Source organism: Musca autumnalis, unplaced genomic scaffold, assembly GCF_047663935.1.
Source record: "Musca autumnalis isolate F117 unplaced genomic scaffold, ASM4766393v1 scaffold_1, whole genome shotgun sequence".
Classification (NCBI taxonomy): Eukaryota; Metazoa; Arthropoda; class Insecta; order Diptera; family Muscidae; genus Musca; species Musca autumnalis.
Window position 1 is genome coordinate 48,253,303 of NW_027411644.1, and position 6,000 is coordinate 48,259,302.

Below are 6,000 nucleotides of genomic sequence, written 5' to 3' on the forward strand. Positions count from 1 at the left end.
CGTACCGAAAATTCTATAAATGCCCGTTTATGGTCCGATCTATGAAAAAAAACTTTACCAGTTCATTATTGTGGCTAAAAAGAACTATTTCTACAGTCGGGACTGGGCCGACTATGTGATACCCTACACCACTACCCCTGTGCATAAGCTTTTAACTGGTAAAATTTGTTTAAGGCATATTGTCCGACCTTCATCATACCCAATATGCGTCTTCCTCTTTGGGACCCCCATTAGCTACCAAAATTTCGCGACGATCCGATCAAAATTGAGGCCAGTAGCGTGATTACAAAAAAAAAAAAAAATAGGAAAATGGGATGCATTACCGACTATTGCGATATCTCCGTTGTTTGTTCACTTACGCGAACCTACTTCGCATCATTGTAAAGGGTTTTTCTACTTTCATAGTCAGGATTTGCTTTTGGAAGGTCCCCAACTAAAGCTGTGATATTCGTCATTACAACTAAAATTTCTTTTGCTCATACTCGTTGTTATTAAAATTACATATCTTAAGTTTAATCACTAGTTAAATTCACAATATTTTATTGACTTTTCACAAAAACACTTTTTTTCAGGAACCGCCAGAATTATTTTACACCAAACAATTAAGAAATTGAAGAAAAAATAAGAAGATGCTTAGTTGGACTATCAGCTGTCAATATAAACAATGTTTCTTCTTATTAAGGTAAATGTACAAATTGTTGACTTTGTCACATATAGTAGATAAAGTGGTGACATGGCGACACATGATACCATGCTTCCTACAGGGTACTTACTATACATACAAATACAAATGTGCACATCAGGCATACAGTCAATTCATAGTGGCTAGTTAAACTTTTAATCCAACATCAAGAAGATTATTATTTTCGTCATAAGTTGTTGAGAACATGTTTTTATTGCTGTTTGACAGAGTTTTTCTTACATTTTTTCGGACAATAGAGATCCAGAGCGGATAAACTTTTCTCTTCTTAATATGTATGTTTTTTTTTTTTTGCACAAGTTTGCTTAGCATTATAGCATATAGAACTTAGTACAGCATAGTAGAATATGTAATAAAATATGTTTTAAGACATGTGCCCTAATAAATCATTTAAACATTAAGTTCGGACTTGGTTTGCAGATTAAACACCATAAATATTGTTAGAGTGTGAGTGTTTGTGCATGGATACATTGCTGATAAATATTTTTTATACACTTAGGTATATACTTCGGCTTATGATGAAGTAAAGATTAGTAATAGAATTAAATATTCAATATACATATGTATATCTTTTGTATGCACTGACAAAAAGTTGATATGACTGATGGCTTATTAGTACGACCATCATTGTGGTAATAAATTTAAAACAATATGATATAAACTTTAATAACGGGAAGAAATAATATGGAAATATTAGATATTCAATAAATGTTTATACCCTCAGCATTTATGCTAACGAGGGTATATCAGGAATATTGTCAATTATTTCATATTCCATTTCAGAAAAAAAGGATAAATTTTCTTCGCGCTACATCAATGATTTTTGATATGTAGGTTAAGAAAAAGATTCCCAGTACGAATCTGGCCGCGAGCCAATTTTTGGTTGTTGCGGACAAAAGTTATGGCGCTTTTATTTCGCTTTTTAAGAAAGAAAATATTATAAAAACGCTAATTATTTTAATGAGCACAATTGTTACAAAAAAGTTCTCTCGAAGTGACTTCAGCGAGTAGATTGCATAATACAGTCGAAATCGCTTATAACGTCGTCGTTTATAACGTCATATCGCTTATAGCGACGAAATCCAAAAGTCCCGAATTTCTGCCCTTTACATTCCACACAAATAAATATCGCTTATAACGTCATCGCTTATAGCGTCATATCGGTAGTAACGTCGGTTTTTTGTGAAATATTTGAATTTTGCTATCGGTTATAACGTCGAATTATACGAAGAAGGAAATTGTCTCTTAATAATTTGTTGTATGTATATTTTTTCAAACTCAAACAACAACAAAATACCAAACTTATGCACAACATGTTCGAAGATGGCGGTCTCAAGTCAATTAAGCTTGAATGTTTGTCACCCAATGTCACATCTGTCTTACAACCCATGGACCAAGGTGGAATATAATCATTAAAATAGCATTGCCGGATAAGCAAATATCCACTATCCTGTCAAGAATAGAAAAGGATCAAAGTACGAAATTAAATGTGTTGGATGCCGTGTTAGTGTTAGATGAATCATGGAAAAATGTAACGTCTTCTATCATTGATAATTTTCTTCATCTTGCGGGATTGTTAATGGACCTTTAAAAGTTTCTGAAGACATTTATCTTCGTTCTAATTTCTCCCAACACGTAGAAGATATTCATGAATTATTTGCAATCGATGACAAAGTTTTCACATCTGCCTTATGTAATGACGACGACATAATTGGAAGTTTTAGATGGAGGCAATTCTAATGAACAGAGTTTAAAATGCTGTAAGTGTCAGAGTCGTGTCTAGCTGTAGAAACTCTTCAAAAAATTTATTTACTCAGAAGATGTTACAAACAAAAATGTGTTTTGGAAACCCTTTCAAAACTCAGATCTGAGTTAAATTTAAAACTTATGTCGGAATTCAAAAGCACAAACTAAAATAACAGACTCTTAGAAATAGAACCATATCCTATTTAAAGGTGATATTTTGAAGGCGATCTGCTGAAGAATGAATTTAATATCGTTATTTTTTTATTATTTTGTCATTTATAGAATGAAAAAGTAAAAAATTGAATTGATTTTATTTATTTACTTAATAAAACAACGTATTTATACCCAAATGTCACTATACATAATATTATATTACCTCTTCTATAAATATCGTTTATAACGACTATCGCTTATAGCGTCCGATTTTGGCCGGCCCCTTGACCGACGTTATAAGCGATTTCGACTGTACCTGCAAAATGTTACACAGAATTGACGGAATGTACATAAAATTGCTAAGTTATTGAATATAAGTCTACTTTTTTTCAAAATTAAGGCCCATTTAGTGGTCATATAATTACATAAAAAATTGTTGTGGATCCAAACTTCACGGCGTATCAAATGAGACTGCAATCATACAGTTTGGATGTTACAGCCAAAATATTTTGGTCAAAAAATATTTTTTTGTTTGAAAAAATATTTTTTTCACATGCATTATGTAGTAGCAAATATTGTAAAAATTTATAGAAATACTTCCTTCATTTTGCTTAAATCTCCCAACCAAATAGACGGATTTTGCTCTATTGACATTCATATTAAAGCTTTCCCATTAGGGAAGCTAATTGGGTTGATGAGGATATATGTCAAAGATTCTGAAATTGAAATAGAGGTCAAATAACCCATTTTTATTTATATGCATTTTAAAATACGTGTAGGTCGCGTAATTATCAAAATCATTTTGTCCGCATGTGATTTTCATGTACAGCAAGACCATATCTGTTAATTTGTATATATTTTTCGAAATTTAATTTGGAGGCTAAAATGTAGCATCAGCTGCATCTTAGCATTAAAATACCTATAAAATATCGCTAATTTGCTCAAAGTGCATACAATTTTTGTCCGCATCCGATTTCAATGTCCACCATGAAAATCTACATCGATATATATCTATTTCAAGGCGATCAATTAAGAACCGTGGATGTAGCATCACACACTATTTTTTGGGATAAAATGAATGTAGCTCCCTTATCAGTGAAATTTTCAAAACTCTGTTTCCGCTAAAACGAAGATGCTGTATTAGTTGTTTCATTACAGTGGAAACGAACCACAGAAAACGCGATAAAATACGCGATATTTCCAAAAACAATTTTAGGTGATTTTTCTACTTTGGACTTTCTTGTAACTCGCGTTTTAGTGGATGGATTTTCACGAGGAATGATTTATTAGATCCGGAACTTAAAAAAATAAAATGAGCAATCAAGTACGAGGAAATCGAATGACAATTGTAAAAATTAGGCCCGAAAAATATGATTTTTAGAAAAATGTTTGCACAAAATTTCCGTATTTGGATGCAGATTTCTATGAAGCTTTGTAGACTACATTCACGACACATATATCAAATAACTCAGAATCGCGAGTTCTACAATTCTATATACGATTTTTTGTAAAACCTGTTTGCGGAATGAAATTAGAAGAAAATGTCAAAAAACACTGTAAAACTGGCTTCAAAATGTCTGCATAATTTAATGGTAGAAGCAGTTCAGATTTTGAAAAGTAATACATTACAGAGATGATCCTTATTTAGTTTGCTTCTACTTTTACTTTGACAGGAAACTCGTGGGAAGTGTGGTTTAATCACAAATCGAGAGAAAACAAAAAAGACATGGTGACTTCAACCCATTTTTACCCATTTTTTAACATAAATATAGCCACAGCTTCCACACAAATTATCATTTAAGGCCAATATTTTTTGCCACGTCCAACAACATTTCATTTTATCCAAAATATTTAATTTGTATAATATAGAACCACAAGTCGCGTATTATAAAAGGGTAAAACTTGGCTTCAGCTATGTTAAATTTTCAAAAATATTGGTGATATACACTTTCATATGGGCAAAATGTGCCTCATCGAAATAATGGTTTTAGACCCCTAGTATGTTAGGATGAAATCCATTTCACACAATTTGGAGTTGATTTAGCCATCGCCCTCCATCTGTCTGGCTGGAGATCACGATAACTCTGGAACGGATCAACCGATTTAGTCCCAAATTTAGCTTTCGTAATTTTTTTCCAAACCTAGTTTAAGTTTGAAGATGGGTTATATAGGTCCATTCCTTCTGTTAGCTCCCCCACAAAAATTCGTAAATATTCGGAAAATTTGTGCGCCCTATAACTCTTGAAGAGAGTAATCGATTTGGTCCATACGTTGCACATCGTAAAACTCCTACCAGATTTAAATGAGGTTTCAACATAGACTCAATCGGTCCACTCATTCGGGTACCTCCCACACAAAATTTCGGAAAAGTTCAAATTAGGACCTGTTCTCAAATCGCTTTTATTTTCGTTGAAGCAACTTCTATTAACTGCCCCCATACGACGATACAAGTTTCATCAGGGGTAAGTCCATACTTCCTGAGAAAAGAGGCCCGGTGCAAAGAACACCTATGACACAGTGTGTAGTGGTTGTAGCACATATTTTGCTAAGTTTAGTTTAAGTTCGAAGATAAGACATATCAGTCCACTCATTCAGGTACCTCCCCCATAAAAGTTAACAAATGTTCGGAAAAATTCTGCGCACATTTTAGTTTCAGTTCGAAGATGGGCAATACCGGTGCAGAACTTCCGGTATTTTTAAAAAAATGTCACTAATATTTTGTCAAAATTTAGTTCAACTTCTAAAATGGTCCATATCGGTGCAGTCTGTTCGAAGATCCTTTGGAAATGTTTAATGATGCTGTTCGTTGTGGTCCTGTTTGCAGCAATATTATGTTTTCCGTGCACAAGTATATGGGCGCGATATCCAGTACCTCCGCAGGACTTTTGAACTTTAATCAAAATCCACATTTTTGTCGGCATGTTCAAATGTCCAAAAAGGGCCACAAAATTCTGAAAAGACCTTAAATACATTCGATCTGTCCGTAGATGAAAGTTTCAATTCACATAGGCTGAGGGTATATCTATTTTTTCTTTTCTTTTTTACTGTTGTATGGTCATTCAATAAAAATGGGTGTATGATATTCACCTTAAAATGTATGGTCATAAAAAAATTTCACATGGACAATTCCTATATCTTATTTCTTATCAAGAAACACCTAGGGAGAATCGGTTGATTGCATGAATGAAATGTCAATCAATCGCATTCAATGGAATCAGGCTTAATCCGTTAATACGTGAAAATAAAAAAGTTGCCCACTTTTCGCCTTAAAAATAATTTTCAAAGTCACCGCCATTAATTAATGTTCTTGGCCAAGAAACAAATTTTTTTAAAGTGTGTGTGTTTTCTTCCTCATTTATGGCAAAATGCCTGAAACCGCTTGAGCAGAATATTCAACATAT